This window comes from Sinohyriopsis cumingii, chromosome 10 (genome assembly GCF_028554795.1).
Source record: "Sinohyriopsis cumingii isolate HCF-2022 chromosome 10, ASM2855479v2, whole genome shotgun sequence".
Taxonomy (NCBI): domain Eukaryota; kingdom Metazoa; phylum Mollusca; class Bivalvia; order Unionida; family Unionidae; genus Sinohyriopsis; species Sinohyriopsis cumingii.
The window spans coordinates 60,868,386-60,889,990 of NC_142970.1; the positions used below are offsets into that span (position 1 = coordinate 60,868,386).

General features: G+C 36.1%; 1 long non-coding RNA gene across 1 annotated transcript; it reads right to left on the reverse strand.

Moving 5' to 3' along the window:
- Positions 1-5,748: 5,748 nt before the first annotated feature.
- LOC149790226 (uncharacterized) lies at positions 5,749-7,956 on the reverse strand. Its single transcript, XR_016424037.1, has 2 exons — positions 6,820-7,956; positions 5,749-6,201 (listed from the first exon to the last, which is right to left on the reverse strand). It is a non-coding gene; the product is annotated as an uncharacterized LOC149790226 (long non-coding RNA).
- Between the last annotated feature and the right edge of the window lie 13,649 nt (positions 7,957-21,605).

Genomic DNA, 21,605 nt, shown 5'->3' on the forward strand with positions numbered 1-21,605 from the left:
GAGAAACTTTACTAGAGTTAGCATACTTGAACTCTAGAATACTGAAAATGCATTATGGCATCTATTTATTTATACTATATACATTTATTCATGGCAGTGTGTACCTGGATATATATATATATATATATATATATATATATATATATATATATATATATATATATATATATATATAATTTCCGGGGTGGGGGTGAAAACAGTGCGTGTTTTAGGTTTAGTTTCATTTTCATTATTTGGAACAGTATTCTTGAGTATCTCTGTGATAAAATGTAGTAAGTAGTACTGGAATCTTACACACGTTTTCATGTTACCTGACCAGGATTTAATGGCAGTTATTATTTAGGTCCAATATTTGTGTTATCTTGTCAATGTTCATAACATTTCAATTCCCCCACCCCACCCCCACCCCCTTTCAGACGTTCCAGAGAGAAGCTGAGTATCATTATGTTCTACAAATAATCGATTATTGTGTTTTGTAGATCCTTATGAAAGTTTTGTTATAAAACCTGTTTTGTTATCCGTTTTTACCCATATATGGCATTAGACTGGTCCAAAATTATATAACCAAAACCTGGTGAGCGAAATTAAATTCCTGTAGTTATTAATTCACATTTTAATTAAATACGTACTAATATAGCCATGCGTGATAATTTGCAGCGTCAGCGAATTATAACTCGCCGCTAGAAGTTGAGGCGAGCTGCTGCATTAACGCAGTTGTCTGGTTCGGTGTTCACACGTTTTAAAAGCATATTCATATATGCAGTCTAAGTGTTTACTCCTAGTGAACATTCTAAGATTGTAGTTACATGTTACGCCTAATTAAAGGTTAAGCAAAAGGTACAGTTGATCCACTTCCGCCGAAACACAATGAAATGGTTTATTTTCGAGGGGAAGGTGTTCTTTTGCAATTGCTGCAGGCATTTTACCCATTTAATCCCGTGCTGTATACGTGCACATTATGTATACATTATTAGTTACTATTTTGAGCTCACCTAACGGTTTTTTACAAACTGTACACATAACTGGATACCTAGAGTCGTGAAACTTGATTACAGGTGCGTATCCGAGAGGTAACAATGGATATATGCTATCAAGAAGCTGGTGGTGAGGGTATCAGCACTGAACACCCTTAGTTTTGTTTTTAAGAGATAAGTCCCACAATATTAATAAACTTTGCAAACACTCGAACAAAGAAAAAATAGCATATGCTTGCAGATCCGGGATCTGAACCTGTTCAAGCTGGTTGGTAAATGGGATGGTTTATTTGTAATAAATATGTTTGTTATAATGTTTCTATTATAGCATACCGATTCCTTAAATGGTTGCCCTCTTGACTTAGCATGTGTTATGGCATAGGTCTCACAACAGAACACTGACTTGTTTACTTCGTTTAACAGGTTTTATCGGCAATTGGTACACATTAGTTGCTACATCATGCTGATCGCACATGATACAAATGTCCTTGTCATGGATATATCGAGGCAACCGTCACAGATTATCCTGGATGAATATCTAAACCATAACTATTGAATTACGAGTCCGAAACTAAACCAACTGAAAACTCCCGAATCAGTCAACAACATGCATACGTTATACATATCAAAAATGCATGTTTGAAGAAAAACAAGTTAAAAAACTATACGCCTATCTGTTAGTATGGAGAGATGATATGGCTCTCTCTCTTCATATATATATATATATATATATATATATATATATATATATATATATATATATATATATATATATATATATATATATATATGTGTGTGTGTGTGTGTGTGTGTGTGTGTGTAAAGTGCACACATTTCGTAACTTGAAATTGCCTGCTATTTAATGCACAAGACTAATTTCAGTCAAAACTATGGTCCAGACAACCAAACATTTCCATATTTTCAGGCAAAATGACCTTGATATTGACAATTGGTATCCCTGTCCTGTACGAGATGGACATAGCTATACTTTCTTTGTATATCATACATGACGCTAATTAATCACGATTCGTCTACTGGTACTACTCTCATTGATCAACCCTGTCTGTCAATAAACTATAATTTAATACTAAATATATTTAAATGTTGCATCATATGCTAATCTTAACAATGTATTAATTAGCAAAGTCCGGTCTGTTAAAATAGCGCACCGACATTAAAAATGTACTCCAAAAAACCAAACTGCACAAAAGAGAATATTTAATTACATAATATTCAAGTAGATTTCCAATTGTTTGAAAATTAAAATATTCCATATCACTTGCATGCTTGTGTTCCTGATTTGGCATGTTTTAATCGTTTCGACCTAATTACAGCTTTTTGGGGATGGGTTGCATAGATGTTTCAATAAACCATTTATTCAGGTAAAGACTTTTTATTCTCCCAGGTATTTGTATTTAATGTCCTTAAAATGTTTTTTCTATTCGTTCATTTCATTATTCCGTGAATCTAAAACTATTTGTTGTTTGACTTTTTGGTATTTTCCTTATTTCATGAAATTATGATCTATAACATTCTTTTTTTAATGAGTGATAAAGTTTACGAACATCTTCAAACTCAACACCGCTGAATCCCTCCAAAGCTGTGTATTTACTATGACAAACTTTGCATATATTGCCTAATCTGCACTCTAACCATGAAAACCACATACCTTTCTAATCAGAACCCCCTTCCATGCTCATCACCACCGGCGAACAAAGTCTTTCGTTCCCAGATATATGTGTGTATCTGGTATTGTCATATTTTAGTAACCTTTAATTTACAATGGCTGAATAGTTAACGATCGCTTAGAGCTCAGGGTTATTTTGATGGCATGTTAGCTCAACATTATTCAACATGGAGATATTCAATTTTTCTGTGTTTATGCCTTTGGCTTTGACTTTGCATGATAAAAATAACTATTGCAACACATAACAAATTTCACGATTGAACAGGTGGTCGATTAACGAAATTGTTATGCAAGTACATGACCACATACATACATACATACATACATACGGACGTAAAGACAAACATGTATATGTAGTTGACTTATATTAGACTAGAAATTTAAATATGTAGATATATACACACACGTATGTGCCTCCACATGCACACATACATACGTGCAGACATGTATCTCCGGGCAATATTTATAGGTTACTGCATTTGTATGGGAAACTACGAACGAGTCTTATGGATTAATAATGCACGACCTTTGGGAGTTCAGTATTCATCCGACAAAACGAGTTCAATTTTTCCCATATAAATTAAGCAACCTTTTTATAATATATGCATTTTCTTTTTCTATGTAAGGTTTAATTACATGTATACAAAATTACAATACAAGAAAAAAAGTAATTGAATTTATGCTGTAGACACAAATAAATACACAACCGTAGATTCGTTAATAAACGTTGTATCACACACGGGGAAAATCGCAAAGAGCTGGTTTATGACGGTCCATTTGCCAGCGGAAATAGTACTTTTTTGTCGTCCTAGCTTATTAGCTCTGATGCTCTTAGTTTCGTACCGAAAACTTCATTGCGTTTCATTCTCGAATCTAGTCTTTTGCCATACTTGTAAAATTGTACGTCTCTGATAGATAGCACTTGGCCTCAATATGCCTTTCTATGCTATATTTTCATAGAACCAAGAGAGCACTAGTCATATTCTGAACCATTTTATTTGCGAAAAGATCCCAATATGTCTCCTAAATAACTGCTTTGATGATAAAAACGGTATTTTAATTAACTGAATCTCTCACCTCTAATGTTGTCCTTGCGAATATTACATTCTTCGTGTGGTTTTTTGAGAGTTTCGTTTCTGACTAAGTCAGCTTCTTCACATCGTTAACTTTATCATCAATGCCTTCAAAATGGACTGAAGAGTTGGTTTAGTTCATTCACAAACAAACGTAATCAACCAAACATAAACGTCCACTACATTAGTGCAAATGGTTTGTTTACAAATTAGTTCCTAAGATACTATACTATTTTAGGCACACGTGTGGTTCACGTGCGTGCAATGTTAAAGTGTCCAGTATCGTAAAATACTGCACGATTCTAACAATGAAAAGTTAACGGAGACAGAAATGAGCTTTTAATAAGCATACGTACAAAAATACATGCATGCATGCATACATACATACATACATACATACATACTAAGCAAGAGTATTAAACTATGTCTAATGTTGCGCATCTTTGCAGAAAAGAGAAGAATAGCACCAACATTTGGAGATTCCGTGCAAAATTTGTTGAGATCCCGTTCAAGTGGAAAACGATCGCAATATTTTCAAAACGTACACGCGCCTTGCAAATATTGATTGAAAATAAAAGTTCAGTCGTGCTGAAACTTGACAGCGAATTCTTTGATTCTTGAGAACGGTTGGAATGTTCATTCGGGAAATGCATCGATCCTAAGTCAAAATGGTTCACTTTCATTACCAATAAAGTATGGAACATCTTATGTTAAGTACAGATTGCAAGGAACTGATATCTGTCTGTTTCCTGGTTTCACCAATCCTAGAGTGGGAAGCTACAAGTGTTTTGTATCCCCAGCTAGAAAGGATCAAAGCGCTCAGTGACCTATGAGCAAGCGTATGATGCACAAGCATGTCATTGCGGAGACTTTGTCGCAAATGTAGAGATGATTGACGCAACATATTGTGCATATAAGAGAATTGTATTCACGATAGAAAACAAGACACTCCACACGAACTCCGAAATACCATGAGACAACATGTAATAACTGTTTTCGTAAATTATGTGTATTTTTCTTGATATTGTTTACAGAGGAGGTCAATATCTTGTGTGGGCTTGTCTCATATATCACAGGCAAGATCTTAAAGATCGATTACATATTAGTTTTGTGTGGGCTTGCCTGATACATCACACGCAAGATCTTGAATATCGATCACATATTCGTTTTGTGTGGGCTTACCCAATATATCACATGCAAGATCTTGAATGTCGATTATATATTAGTTTTGTGTGGGCTTGCCCGATATATCACACGCAAAAACTTCCATATCGATTACATATTAGTTTGTGTGGACTTGCCCAATATATCACACACAAGATCTTGAATATCGATTACATATTAGTTTTGTGTGCGCTTTCCCGATATATCACACGCAAGATCTTGAATATCGATTACATATTAGTTTTGTGTGGGCTTGCCCGATATTTCACACGCAAGATCTTGAATATTGATTACATATTAGTTTTGTGTGGGCTTGCCCAATATATCACACGCAAGATCTTGAATATCGATTACGTATTAGCTTTGTATATTGTTGTCTTCAGACACGCAAGATAAACTCGTGTCAATTTATCTTTGTCCTATAATACCATCAAAATAACAGAACCAAAAATGGATCTCTCTCTCTCTCTCTCTCTCAGCATTCGTCTCCAGAGTAGAGTATCATCCTTTCTACCGTCACTCAAAACAATAAAACGTGTGTGTGTGTGTGTGCATTTTCTACTCAAACTTAAAACAATTTCCTATTCCCCTTTGACCGCATCAATCCCTTTTCCCCCCTAAGTGCCCATCACATGTTAACCTTACCATTTCCCTTGTCATCCAAGTGCCATATATGTCTGTTACACGGGGGGAGTGAATGTCCCTCCGTATTTGGTTTTCGTTATCTAGGGGTTGACCGCCCTCGATGTTATTGCCCGGTTCGAGTAAATATAAATATAAGTGGTGAAATTTATAGGTGGAATAGATAGAGATCTGAGCAGGTATATAGAAGAAACCAACACGAGCCCCCTTACATGTAAACAAACAATTTAATCAATTACATACAAACACTGTGAAAATTCATTACATCAGGAATGTACTCTGCTTTTAGAAATTTAACTTTCACCGAAATACAAAGAAAACGCAAATAGATCTAAATAAGATAGCCGATCTGTTACTGATAGGTTTAGTTCATCATAGGATCGAGTGAACAATCGAAGTCAACGTCTTGTACGATTTCATAACCTGCTCGTCCTCAGCCTGTTTTTGCTTCCTCTGTCGCTGTTCAGACCCTTGGATCTCAGGATGATACTTTCTACCATCCGTCTCAGGATATTCTCAAAATACTTCTTCAGAAATTAATACGTCGCAGGGTTGCGTCACAGGATTATATGTCTCACTACACTCCTCTCTATGCTTCTCTGTATAGGTCTCAGAATAACATCCCTCATTCGTCCCATACGTCTCTGGAGCTATTTTCTCCCTTTTAAATAAATATAAATAGAGACAACCTAAATTTCCCGTTATTTATGAAACAGTTAATTCTTCATTATTCTCCCTCGTTATAAGATTTCACTATCAGTGCTAAACAGACGCTAAGGCTATCAATCGACTCCACATGTCCTATAATGACCCTAGTTAGTCAAATGGCTAATTCGTTATGCCTTGACCTTACACATTAACACATACGCGAGGCCTGGGGTTCTGAGCCAGCCTCAATTTACACAGTGAATAAATAGGATACATCACGTCAATCAATTACTAGATCATTTCCGTCAATACACACTTATTCTTAATCATACGTGAAATCTTCTAAATTCGGCGAAATCACACGGATTCTCATAATCAAATTAACTAATGTAATGTATTAAATTCTTAGAACATAATTCTTATGCAAACAAGACGACAAATTCAACCAATTCGTCAAGCTTATCTAAAGAAGATTAATGTACAACTTCCTATGCATAAACTCAACACAGTTATACTTCATAAAGCAAATTATTACACGAATGTAGAATAAAGATTCATGCAGATACAATTAAATAACTTCAGCAAAGCATTATATATGGCATCAACAAATTACATGGAATTGTCATACTACCTTTGCTTTCAACGTTCCTCCCTCCAATCTGTAAATTAGTTCGTCGGTTCCTTTCGACAAACGTCCCCTTTTTGGACAACAGTTTTACGGAAATTTCTTGCAAATTCCCGGAGTCGTAACCTTTGGATCCCCTCTTGTAGGAAAAGCTTAGACTGATTAAAATTCGATGCGGGCGATATTAAAACCTATGAAATTTTGTGTTGAACACGCCCTCTCATTTAACGTAACCAATCAGAATCAAATATCTCTGCCGCCTTTTTCCAGAGGCGCCAAAGTCAGGGTCAACTTGACCTGGTAGTTTGAGTAACAGAGTTTCAACGTTCTCTCAATTGTGACAACTTTACCATGAAAATGAAGTTTTCCTTGTCCTAAATTGTCCGGCTGGCTGCTGTATAAACAAATGTTTAATTAGGAACAGAATTCTCCCTCTAAAGGACATTACCGTACACGGTAGTATGGCGATATGATACGCGCCTGTCTCCATAAATCTAATTAATGGTTGTCTGGTCTCAACTAATGTATTCTTGTTAGATCGACATAAAATTTGCCACTTCACAATGTCCCTCAAATATCCTTCAAGTGCCCTTCCGGTGTTCAATACACATTGTTTCCAAAGTGCCTTTCCCATGTTAAACTCCCATTGTCCACAATTGCCTTTCCCTTGTTAAATTCCTTTTGTCCCACAAGTGTCACTCCCATATTAAATTATTTTGTCCCCAAGTAATATTTATGTCTCTCAAATTACACATTGTACTACTCTCTCTCTCTCTCTCTCTCTCTCTCTCTCTCTCTCTCTCTCTGCTTATATGAAGTTTGCATGTAATCAATGGACGCACAGACATGCGAAAATAGGTAAATAAACATATGAACACATTCCTCACCTTTCCGTTCAGGTAGAATTACTAGAAAAAAAGTTTTCATTACTTTGACTTTAAAAAGATAAAACTAATGCTGAATGTATTGTCGAATTAAAGAGACTGACTCATTGCTCATGCCAGAAATGTGTCTGATTCAGAATATATCTCTCTCACATTGTCAACGAAAGTACGACGATCTATTTTGTGTAACAGGATATACACTAGAAACCATATATATGTCTCCTTTTTAAAATTACAATGATCTGGTATTCTAGTTGGAAAAACCGGATGTCACAAGGCAGCAAAACATTCATTTGGTTTGAAGTTAAATAAATTGAAAACTATAAATCTATAAGTGAATAAATTTGACAAGGGCTTGCAGTTTCTTGTGTCCGTATGTAACTGTGTCTTCCTATAAACATGATTCTCTGCACACACAGGATTTTCCTGATAAATGGGTGTTACATCAGCTTCAGTATCTTACTAAATAAATAGTAAATTTGAATGCAGATCACAATATTAACCCCACCTTAGCAGATAATATGACCAGTTCATTTGTCAAGTAAACTGTATTTACAAAGTTTGCTGATCTATGTTGCATTTTAATACATTATAGAAATAGTCAGTATAAGTCTCTTATTTTAATTATGTTTATGATTTATGTTGAATATCCTGCTGCATGCAGGAAGTTAATAGTAGCTGAACACTGTAGATATACAGTTTAAGCACTACTAATCTGATATCCTGCTTATCTTACAGATGAATGCGTCATTTCATTTTGTGGGCATATCATATTTAGTACGTCATTTCCTTATTATTTACATTTTATAGTCTTTTAAATCTGTTAATTTACAAACGAATACCTTCTCTTGTAAAGAAGTAATCAATATTTACTAGTGCGGTGGGGTGTTTCTATGTAATTGCTCATCGTATCGCAAGGACATCGTGTCCTTTTCCTCGCTATAGGAAAGAAGTATTGTTTTTCTCCATATCAAATGATGTGACGTGTTGTTGTAAAACCGCATAACAAGTTGTACCGTACCACATTTGTGAGTATACCAAAACGTTACACACAATGCCCAAGATTTTACTGCCTCCAATTCCCAGTAAATATCGTTCACTCCTCGTTTGCTAGGTACGTATACTTTGAAAATCGTTTTCTTCTTATTATACGAAATTATTCGTAATATCTCATTTTGACTGCATTTATTTTATCCATACTGTAACTGCATTTCGAGTCACAAAATAATAATAAAAACATAAAACCAGAAAGGATATATAACATGTATTTGACATAGTGTATGACATCACATAAACTGTACTTCTAAATACATTGTTTGTATACCAATTTCACGTTGTACTTCTAAATAGATTGTACAGTACACCGATTTCACATTGTACTTCTAAATAGATTGTACAGTACACCGATTTCACATTGTACTTAAATATATCGCTGCTTTCCGTCTATGAGACTGTTACATTGTACGGTAATCATAAAGGAAATTTCCGCATTTCTTATAAGTATATATTTATTGTAAAATGTGCCACTTTAACATTTACTATAACTTAAGTAATGTAAAGATTAAGATGCGTGTTATAGTTACATAGTTATTGAAATATGTCAGTTTCTTCCATTATAATATATTAAAAGGTTCCCTGAATATTATTCACTTTTATGTCTAAAGGTGTTTTTTGTTTTATTTGGTTACAACATGATTACGCAGAAAAGGTCGATTAATAGGAAATATAAAAGCGGATTTTACGATGGACTTAAATTCGTTTGAAAACATCATGGCCGATTTGACTGGTTGCCCACAAATCATCAGGTTTCATGTACCTAGTCAAAATCCATTGGGTGTGAATGATTCCCTCAGACGCGTAGTAGATACCAGTCCAACTTGTCGTGGACTGTGAGTTACCAAGAACGGCATTGTTCCACGCAACGGAAAATCCCACAATGTAGTCTTTTTTGTTAGGGCCAGCCATTGTGTATCTGCCTGCAAGTTCATACGAGGCTTTTGCCTGACCAACGGAACTGTTGTATTTGCCATTCAAAGAGCCCTCGTGACAAGTCGTAATTTCCATGGTAGAGCCCAGCTCATTTTGCCATTTGCCAGTCAAGCAGCAAGTATCGTCCAAACTGCTACAGGACTCGGTGCTGGCAGCTATAGATGATTAAAATAACATGAAAAACGTTTAGTGAAGAAGTCGAATTCCATGTGCATAAAACACTTATCCATTCAAATTATTTGACATTTATGGAAAACAATCCTTAGCCTCAATCCCCAACCCCAAAAGCGAGATCCAAATTCTAAAACTGCTGACACAATCTGTATCTACAAATATGTCAGCGACCCAAAATGTTTTTAGCTTTAACGATAAAGAAAGTATTCGACATTACATACTTACGTACACGCGGGGATGACAATAATAATAATAATAATAACAAACATTATTATAACTTGAAGTGTTAGAACTACAACAAGAGCATAACAAGATCACGTGACTGATAAGCGTGTAAGAAAGTCACGTGACGTATGGCAATATACGTTTGCGAAGAATAAAAAGCATTTCCAATAAACAGAAACTGATTAATAAGTCCATTGAGTTATTAACAATCGCCTATGTGTCCAATAATCGTATTCAGGAGAATCGCTTTGCACAGTTACAATGAAAGTTTGGCTACAATAGTTAGGTTTATGAAGTAATAAAGGTGTTACCTGTTCGTTAACTGGGATGTACGGAACATAATGACTGACATGATTCCATAACACACTTATCTAATACTCTAAGGCGACTTAATGGTACAAAAGAAACACTGTCGTAATTAAAGATACATATCTGAAGAAAGTAAATATGCGGAAGACTTACGATACGTAGCATCTGTGAATGTCAGGAATCCGCACAGACAGATCAAAATTACTGGTGTCACTGCCATACTGAACCTAAATAGAACCGTTAATACTGAGTGTGGAGAAAGAAACGACAGTAAAAAGCAAGAATTACATTTGTCTGTTTACACGTGTGGTAACGCCTATAAGAAAAGATAAAGAAATATTGCTGATTTACTAATTCCGATCTAGCAACCTGCATTATTTCATGGATGGAGACACTTACTTAACAACGTTATTTTACCGCTTTTAGTTAGATTTCGTAAGTATAGATTGCAGTATAATTAAAAAACAATATTTATTATATTAATGACATGTTATTTGGTATTGGCTGTGATGACTTCTGTGTTATATTTGCGAGAATCAAGGTACTGAGACTGAAACATAAATTATATATTTTACTTAGTTGAATTATGATGCGAAGTACATGCTTATCCAAAAAACTATGTTTTTATTGTTTTCATTCTGTATATAATGTATAAGGACTGACCATATAAACTGTATTTTATATGCTAAATATATGTTTTATTCAACTACTCTGTTTGTTTGTGTCATCCCCATCTATAGAAATTACTATCACTTACGTTTACCTGTGTTCAAATTTGTTCGAAATACATGGATATATATTTGGGGTAACGTCTCATTAGAGCGCAGACCATTAGAGCTTATCACACTAGAGCGCAAAAAGTATTTTTGTCCTACTAGAGCTAATCTTATTAGGGCGCATCCCATTAGAGCGCGAAGAACTAGTATCACTAGAGCGCAAACAATGAAGAACACATGTGTTAACTGTAACTTTATATTTATTTTATATATATTGTTTTATTCATATAATATCGTGTTTGTGCTAGGAATGACCACTTTATATATTTTAATTTGCATTACATTTTTTATCTACTTGTTTATTTGCGTACAAAAAGAATAAACCGGTGTAAGGTATAATAGTTGTATAAAATTATGTGTATTGATGGTTCTCTGGTTTCTGTCTAGTAATTATTTTCTAACAGTGACGAGACCGCCGTTTTTTTGTACATATTATAATATATATATAAATAACATCAAACGTGATGACAATTCAATTTTGTTGAACTTAATTTTTTTCTCCGCGCCCTATTGTGAATGCGCTCTAGTGAGATTTTTAGCTTCCTAATGGGATTAGCCCTAATGAGAAAGAAAAAAATTTCAGCGCCTCACTGAGCGGCGCTTAGATAGGATGCGCTCTAATGAGACCAAACCACGTGTGGACGCCGTATTTGCTATTTGCATGCAAATGCAGCCAAATGTGCAAGGTTGTATTTAACTAGCTTGTCACGCACGATTTGAAAGCGTGTACCTATAAGCACCCAAGTGAAACTAACTGTCGAATCTTTGATATATTTACACAGCAACAATAAAAAGGGGGTGTACTGTCCGTCCGTCTGTGTCAGCCTTGGAATTAGGGCATTGGAATTAAATTTTAAGACATTCTCTAGGGAGCCTTACAATAACGTGATAGCGAACAGACAAGATCGTAGGGTCGAGAAAGGTTTTTGTGCAGAAAGAAACTCCACCTTCTTCTCAAAATCGGTACAAAATCGAGTTTCAAAACTAAGGGTCATAAGCCGTCACGATAGCAATGGTATCGTGAATAGCGAGGATCTAAAATTTAGAATTTGCCGTACATAAATTTTCTTTGAGCTAACAAATTAATATGTCACATGGAAATCATACAGGGACGTCATGGGGGGGGAGGGGCAGGGGGCATTACTCACCCCCGAATTTGCATGTGCTGTAAAATTGCTGTAGCCTATATACGAAAATTAACAAGCCCGTCAAGTTTTGCCCCTACCTCCCCGAAAAATGTTGAAATGACATCCCTGAAATCATATTGTGTAAATAATATATATTCCTAATTGTGCCTCAGTTTGAAAGATCAGAAATAAATAAAAATGTATAAAATGCCTTACCTGGAGGGATATACCTCGAGATAGGTCCACTTAAAAGGTATTAGGGAGCGAGTTAAATCCGTCAATCTTACACAGTAGATTTGTCGGCTGATTTGTTTTTATATTGTCTGCTTTGGGACTATCTTATTCTAACTAGGGTAGACGGGAGAAAAGCTGGAATTTGTGTTGACATATTTTAGCATAATAATTCCCAAAAGAATATTTGTAAACTATGATTAAAACATTGACTTTTTTACGACAATCATCATCCTCTCCTTGTTTGTGATCCTATGAAATAATAACGTGAAACGTTTGCCTTACCCCTAACAATTCTATCGTCGATCTTATTAACAGCATACGCTGTCTCTAGTAAGAAAATATATATGTACACACACTTAATAATTTGCTCCCGGATCTACCTTGCATACAAGGCTTTAATCAGATGACTGTGTCCCTATTTAGATGCATTTCTCCATATCATAATATCATGCTATATGTCTGCGGCAAGATGCCCCAATGCTTTGTTGTTGTTGTAGGGTTTAACGCCATTTTTCAGCACACGATAGGCTATACATGGTGGCCAGTATTAATGGTGGAGGAAGAACCCGGGAAAACCCCGGAAAGAACCACCGACCCACGAGAAGCTACTGGCAAGCTTTCTCACATACCCACATTGTCTGAATCCAAGACTCGAACCCACGCAGACAGAGGTGAGATGGCAATGATCCATAACGGAGAGCGCTTTAGACCACTCGGCCACTCGGGGTGCCAAGGTAATTTGTTTTTGAAAGCACACTATCAAATTTCGATGAGTAGGTGTTGATTTAAACAATGCAACATATGCGACTATAGCAGGACGTGCTACCATTTTTTATGTTTAACTAAATGTTCTAACCGTTTACATAATGATAAATTTTCCGTAACTTTTTCATTGAATCTTCCAGTGTGTTTGTTCTTGACAAATGTCTCTGTTGCTTGCCCAACTATTTGAGTCGTGATGCTTTCAGCAATTTCCAGCTCTCACTGGAACAATGTTGAATTCAGATTTTGTTTGCTAATGTCTATTTCCAAAATGCTATCTGTTTATGTTTATCGGACATGTCAACATCAGGTTTCATAGATGATAATATCGTGTTAGCAGCATTAGCATTGTATTTACGTTTAATTTTATTCGGTGCATAATGGTGTTTGGATGATAAACGCAACGCCCATTATTCAGTAAAGAAAACTGGCTCAAACCTCCAAATTTAGAAACCAAATTAAAATACGAACTTCTGGTTCGCAAAATCCTGCTCTGTAAGCTCAGGCACTGGAGATTACAGGTCAGTAAGCAAGAATGTTTATTCATGTCGCCATTTTTACATCTGACTGTGAAAGAGCTTCTTTTATTAAGGAAATGTTAACTATTAAAGTCGTGTATATGACCTATTGTCCCTCAACATTCTTCATCTGAGAAATTTTGCTAGAGTTAGCATACTTGAACTCTAGAATATTGAAAATGCATTATGGCATCTATTTATTTATACTATATACATTTATTCATGGCAGTGTGTACCTGGATATATATATAATTTCCGGGGCGGGGGTGAAAACAGTGCGTGTTTTAGGTTTAGTTTCATTTTCATTATTTGGAACAGTATTCTTGAGTATCTCTGTGATAAAATGTAATAAGTGGTACTGGAATCTTACACACGTTTTCATGTTACCTGACCAGGATTTAATGGCAGTTATTATTTAGGTCCAATATTTGTGTTATCTTGTCAATGTTCATAACATTTCAATTCCCCCACCCCACCCCCACCCCCTTTCAGACGTTCCAGAGAGAAGCTGAGTATCATTATGTTCTACAAATAATCGATTATTGTGTTTTGTAGATCCTTATGAAAGTTTTGTTATAAAACCTGTTTTGTTATCCGTTTTTACCCATATATGGCATTAGACTGGTCCAAAATTATATAACCAAAACCTGGTGAGCGAAATTAAATTCCTGTAGTTATTAGGTCACATTTTAATTAAATACGTACTAATATAGCCATGCGTGATAATTTGCAGCGTCAGCGAATTATAACTCGCCGCTAGAAGTTGAGGCGAGCTGCTGCATTAACGCAGTTGTCTGGTTCGGTGTTCACACGTTTTAAAAGCATATTCATATATGCAGTCTAAGTGTTTACTCCTAGTGAACATTCTAAGATTGTAGTTACATGTTACGCCTAATTAAAGGTTAAGCAAAAGGTACAGTTGATCCACTTCCGCCGAAACACAATGAAATGGTTTATTTTCGAGGGGAAGGTGTTCTTTTGCAATTGCTGCAGGCATTTTACCCATTTAATCCCGTGCTGTATACGTGCACATTATGTATACATTACACTGGTCAACAGTGAAATCATTACTGACTTGAAAAGGCCCTAATCTGTAGTATTTTGGTGTGCCGAACACGAATATAACCGTGAAAAATTTGTATTGGCTCTCGTTTTGAAGATATTCATATACCTCATTTTCTATGTTTCACTGTGTAAATTTCTCCAGTAGGACTGCAGCAACATCCGGAATAATGATGTAACATTGCATAATACCATCATGCTCACATCATCCACAGTTGATTGCATCATTTTCTGATGCAATGCAATACTAATGCCATGCGGCTGCTGAAGTAAGTTGACGTCAGCAGTGTACTATACATGTGTAGGCCTATTATACTAATGCCAGGCGGCTGCTGAAGCTGACGTAAGCAGTGTACTATATAAAGCCCAATCAGATAGGTTCAGCATTTAAAATATTTTAGACGTTGTGCGAGACAGTTCAAGCTACTGTTACATAAAACTTATTATTTTATCCATTTACGTACAATAAAGAACAGTAATGCCTCGAAAGTGTGTTAATACCGCGGACAATTTTTGCTATATTTGTGGGGAAGTGACATTTGCCAACCAGAAGAAAAGTATCAATTCTCAAGTGAAGAAGGCATATCATCTTTACTTCGGATGCAAGGTTGGTGACCAAGACAAGCCTTGGGCTCCGCATATATGCTGTGCTACATGTACAACACAGCTTTCACAGTGGTTGAATTGCAAAAGGTCATCAATGCCGTTTGCAGTCCCAATGGTGTGGAGAGAGCCAAGCAACCACCTAAATGACTGTTACTTCTGCTTGGTTCCTCCTCTTTCCGGCGGAATAACGAAGCGAAAGAAGTCGAGAATAGTCTACCCAAACATTCCGTCTGCATTGAGACCAGTTCCACATGGTGAGGGACTTCCTATTGCAGAACCTCCAGCAGAATATTCTCTTGATTCATCTGACGAAGACAAAGGTGAGTCGACCTGTTCTTCTCCTGGTCCATCAGCATGCAGTGATCCAGATTTTCACTGTGGTGCATCATCAACCCCACACAGAATAACACAGGAAGAACTAAATGACCTGATTCGTGATTTGGACTTATCAAAGAACAAGGCAGAATTGCTAGGATCAAGACTCCAACAATGGAATCTTCTAGAAGAAGATGTCACAATTACTGCATATCGAAAGCGCCACCAGCAATTGGAGCCTTTCTTCAGAAAGGAAAGTAATCTGATATTCTGTTCCGATATTGAGGGCCTCATGAATGTTTTAAAAATCACTCATGACCCACAAGAATGGAGACTATTTGTGGACTCTTCGAAACTGAGTCTCAAGGCTGTGCTTTTGCACAATGGAAACATTCTTCCATCTATTCCAGTAGCGTATGCTGTCCACATGAAAGAGACATACGATAACTTAAGGCAGCTACTGAATTCCATTGAGTATAACAAGTACAGCTGGCACCTCTGTGGTGATTTGAAGGTAGTTGCCCTTTTAATGGGACTGCAGCAAGGATATACAAAATACATGTGTTTCTTATGCGAGTGGGATAGCCGAGCAAGGGAAATGCACTACATGAGGAAGGAATGGACTCACAGGCAGAATGTAGCCATTGGAGAGAAGAATATCCAACACCCAGCTCTGGTTGAGGCTCAGAAAATCTTGCTACCACCCCTTCACATCAAACTAGGTTTGATGAAGAACTTCGTGAAAGCCATTGACCGGACTTTGCCAGCATTCCGATACCTGCATGAAAAATTCCCTCGACTCAGCGAAGCAAAGATTAAAGAGGGAGTTTTTGTGGGTCCTCAGATTCGAGAGCTTTTCAAAGATGACCGGTTCAACAACTTGCTGGAAGGTGACGCGAAACAAGCATGGAATGCTTTTCGCCTAGTTTCTACAAACTTCCTCGGAAATGTTAGGGCAGAAAACTATAAGGAACTAGTAGAAGACATGTTGATGAAGTATAAGAAACTTGGCTGCAATATGTCTCTAAAGATTCACTTCCTTCATTCCCATTTGGATTTCTTTCCTAGCAACTGTGGTATTGTTAGTGATGAACATGGCGAACGTTTTCATCAAGATATCGCAACAATGGAACAAAGATACCAGGGAAAATGGTCCACTACAATGCTGGCTGACTACTGCTGGACACTCCTCAGAGATGCTCCCGAACAGCTGTACAAGAGACAGGCGAAGAAATCTAAGATGTAGTCAATGACTTGATTTTTTATAGGTAGGCTATTACAGTTGACCTTTTACTATTGGAATGCATTTCGTTATGTAAACATTAATTTCTTGCAGATTACAAAAAAACTAGAGCCAATTTTGCAATTTGACTGTCATATTCGTGTTCAGCACATAAAAATTGATAAGAATTGACTAATTTTATTTCAGTAACATGACTTTTGTAAAAATTTGTTGTCCAGTGTTATTAGTTACTATTTTGAGCTCACCTAACGGTTTTTTACAAACTGTACACATAACTGGATACCTAGAGTCGTGAAACTTGATTACAGGTGCGTATCCGAGAGGTAACAATGGATATATGCTATCAAGAAGCTGGTGGTGAGGGTATCAGCACTGAACACCCTTAGTTTTGTTTTTAAGAGATAAGTCCCACAATATTAATAAACTTTGCAAACACTCGAACAAAGAAAAAATAGCATATGCTTGCAGATCCGGGATCTGAACCTGTTCAAGCTGGTTGGTAAATGGGATGGTTTATTTGTAATAAATATGTTTGTTATAATGTTTCTATTATAGCATACCGATTCCTTAAATGGTTGCCCTCTTGACTTAGCATGTGTTATGGCATAGGTCTCACAACAGAACACTGACTTGTTTACTTCGTTTAACAGGTTTTATCGGCAATTGGTACACATTAGTTGCTACATCATGCTGATCGCACATGATACAAATGTCCTTGTCATGGATATATCGAGGCAACCGTCACAGATTATCCTGGATGAATATCTAAACCATAACTATTGAATTACGAGTCCGAAACTAAACCAACTGAAAACTCCCGAATCAGTCAACAACATGCATACGTTATACATATCAAAAATGCATGTTTGAAGAAAAACAAGTTAAAAAACTATACGCCTATCTGTTAGTATGGAGAGATGATATGGCTCTCTCTCTTCATATATATATATATATATATATATATATATATATATATATATATATATATATATATATATATATATATATATATATGTGTGTGTGTGTGTGTGTGTGTGTGTGTGTGTGCACAAAAGAGAATATTTAATTACATAATATTCAAGTAGATTTCCAATTGTTTGAAAATTAAAATATTCCATATCACTTGCATGCTTGTGTTCCTGATTTGGCATGTTTTAATCGTTTCGACCTAATTACAGCTTTTTGGGGATGGGTTGCATAGATGTTTCAATAAACCATTTATTCAGGTAAAGACTTTTTATTCTCCCAGGTATTTGTATTTAATGTCCTTAAAATGTTTTTTCTATTCGTTCATTTCATTATTCCGTGAATCTAAAACTATTTGTTGTTTGACTTTTTGGTATTTTCCTTATTTCATGAAATTATGATCTATAACATTCTTTTTTAATGAGTGATAAAGTTTACGAACATCTTCAAACTCAACACCGCTGAATCCCTCCAAAGCTGTGTATTTACTATGACAAACTTTGCATATATTGCCTAATCTGCACTCTAACCATGAAAACCACATACCTTTCTAATCAGAACCCCCTTCCATGCTCATCACCACCGGCGAACAAAGTCTTTCGTTCCCAGATATATGTGTGTATCTGGTATTGTCATATTTTAGTAACCTTTAATTTACAATGGCTGAATAGTTAACGATCGCTTAGAGCTCAGGGTTATTTTGATGGCATGTTAGCTCAACATTATTCAACATGGAGATATTCAATTTTTCTGTGTTTATGCCTTTGGCTTTGACTTTGCATGATAAAAATAACTATTGCAACACATAACAAATTTCACGATTGAACAGGTGGTCGATTAACGAAATTGTTATGCAAGTACATGACCACATACATACATACATACATACATACGGACGTAAAGACAAACATGTATATGTAGTTGACTTATATTAGACTAGAAATTTAAATATGTAGATATATACACACACGTATGTGCCTCCACATGCACACATACATACGTGCAGACATGTATCTCCGGGCAATATTTATAGGTTACTGCATTTGTATGGGAAACTACGAACGAGTCTTATGGATTAATAATGCACGACCTTTGGGAGTTCAGTATTCATCCGACAAAACGAGTTCAATTTTTCCCATATAAATTAAGCAACCTTTTTATAATATATGCATTTTCTTTTTCTATGTAAGGTTTAATTACATGTATACAAAATTACAATACAAGAAAAAAAGTAATTGAATTTATGCTGTAGACACAAATAAATACACAACCGTAGATTCGTTAATAAACGTTGTATCACACACGGGGAAAATCGCAAAGAGCTGGTTTATGACGGTCCATTTGCCAGCGGAAATAGTACTTTTTTGTCGTCCTAGCTTATTAGCTCTGATGCTCTTAGTTTCGTACCGAAAACTTCATTGCGTTTCATTCTCGAATCTAGTCTTTTGCCATACTTGTAAAATTGTACGTCTCTGATAGATAGCACTTGGCCTCAATATGCCTTTCTATGCTATATTTTCATAGAACCAAGAGAGCACTAGTCATATTCTGAACCATTTTATTTGCGAAAAGATCCCAATATGTCTCCTAAATAACTGCTTTGATGATAAAAACGGTATTTTAATTAACTGAATCTCTCACCTCTAATGTTGTCCTTGCGAATATTACATTCTTCGTGTGGTTTTTTGAGAGTTTCGTTTCTGACTAAGTCAGCTTCTTCACATCGTTAACTTTATCATCAATGCCTTCAAAATGGACTGAAGAGTTGGTTTAGTTCATTCACAAACAAACGTAATCAACCAAACATAAACGTCCACTACATTAGTGCAAATGGTTTGTTTACAAATTAGTTCCTAAGATACTATACTATTTTAGGCACACGTGTGGTTCACGTGCGTGCAATGTTAAAGTGTCCAGTATCGTAAAATACTGCACGATTCTAACAATGAAAAGTTAACGGAGACAGAAATGAGCTTTTAATAAGCATACGTACAAAAATACATGCATGCATGCATACATACATACATACATACATACATACATACTAAGCAAGAGTATTAAACTATGTCTAATGTTGCGCATCTTTGCAGAAAAGAGAAGAATAGCACCAACATTTGGAGATTCCGTGCAAAATTTGTTGAGATCCCGTTCAAGTGGAAAACGATCGCAATATTTTCAAAACGTACACGCGCCTTGCAAATATTGATTGAAAATGAAAGTTCAGTCGTGCTGAAACTTGACAGCGAATTCTTTGATTCTTGAGAACGGTTGGAATGTTCATTCGGGAAATGCATCGATCCTAAGTCAAAATGGTTCACTTTCATTACCAATAAAGTATGGAACATCTTATGTTAAGTACAGATTGCAAGGAACTGATATCTGTCTGTTTCCTGGTTTCACCAATCCTAGAGTGGGAAGCTACAAGTGTTTTGTATCCCCAGCTAGAAAGGATCAAAGCGCTCAGTGACCTATGAGCAAGCGTATGATGCACAAGCATGTCATTGCGGAGACTTTGTCGCAAATGTAGAGATGATTGACGCAACATATTGTGCATATAAGAGAATTGTATTCACGATAGAAAACAAGACACTCCACACGAACTCCGAAATACCATGAGACAACATGTAATAACTGTTTTCGTAAATTATGTGTATTTTTCTTGATATTGTTTACAGAGGAGGTCAATATCTTGTGTGGGCTTGCCTCATATATCACAGGCAAGATCTTAAAGATCGATTACATATTAGTTTTGTGTGGGCTTGCCTGATACATCACACGCAAGATCTTGAATATCGATCACATATTCGTTTTGTGTGGGCTTACCCAATATATCACATGCAAGCTCTTGAATGTCGATTACATATTAGTTTTGTGTGGGCTTGCCCGATATATCACACGCAAAAACTTCCATATCGATTACATATTAGTTTGTGTGGACTTGCCCAATATATCACACTCAAGATCTTGAATATCGATTACATATTAGTTTTGTGTGCGCTTTCCCGATATATCACACGCAAGATCTTGAATATCGATTACATATTAGTTTTGTGTGGGCTTGCCCGATATTTCACACGCAAGATCTTGAATATTGATTACATATTAGTTTTGTGTGGGCTTGCCCAATATATCACACGCAAGATCTTGAATATCGATTACGTATTAGCTTTGTATATTGTTGTCTTCAGACACGCAAGATAAACTCGTGTCAATTTATCTTTGTCCTATAATACCATCAAAATAACAGAACCAAAAATGGAGCTCTCTCTCTCTCTCTCTCTCTCTCTCTCAGCATTCGTCTCCAGAGTAGAGTATCATCCTTTCTACCGTCACTCAAAACAATAAAACGTGTGTGTGTGTGTGCATTTTCTACTCAAACTTAAAACAATTTCCTATTCCCCTTTGACCGCATCAATCCCTTTTCCCCCCTAAGTGCCCATCACATGTTAACCTTACCATTTCCCTTGTCATCCAAGTGCCATATATGTCTGTTACACGGGGGGAGTGAATGTCCCTCCGTATTTGGTTTTCGTTATCTAGGGGTTGACCGCCCTCGATGTTATTGCCCGGTTCGAGTAAATATAAATATAAGTGGTGAAATT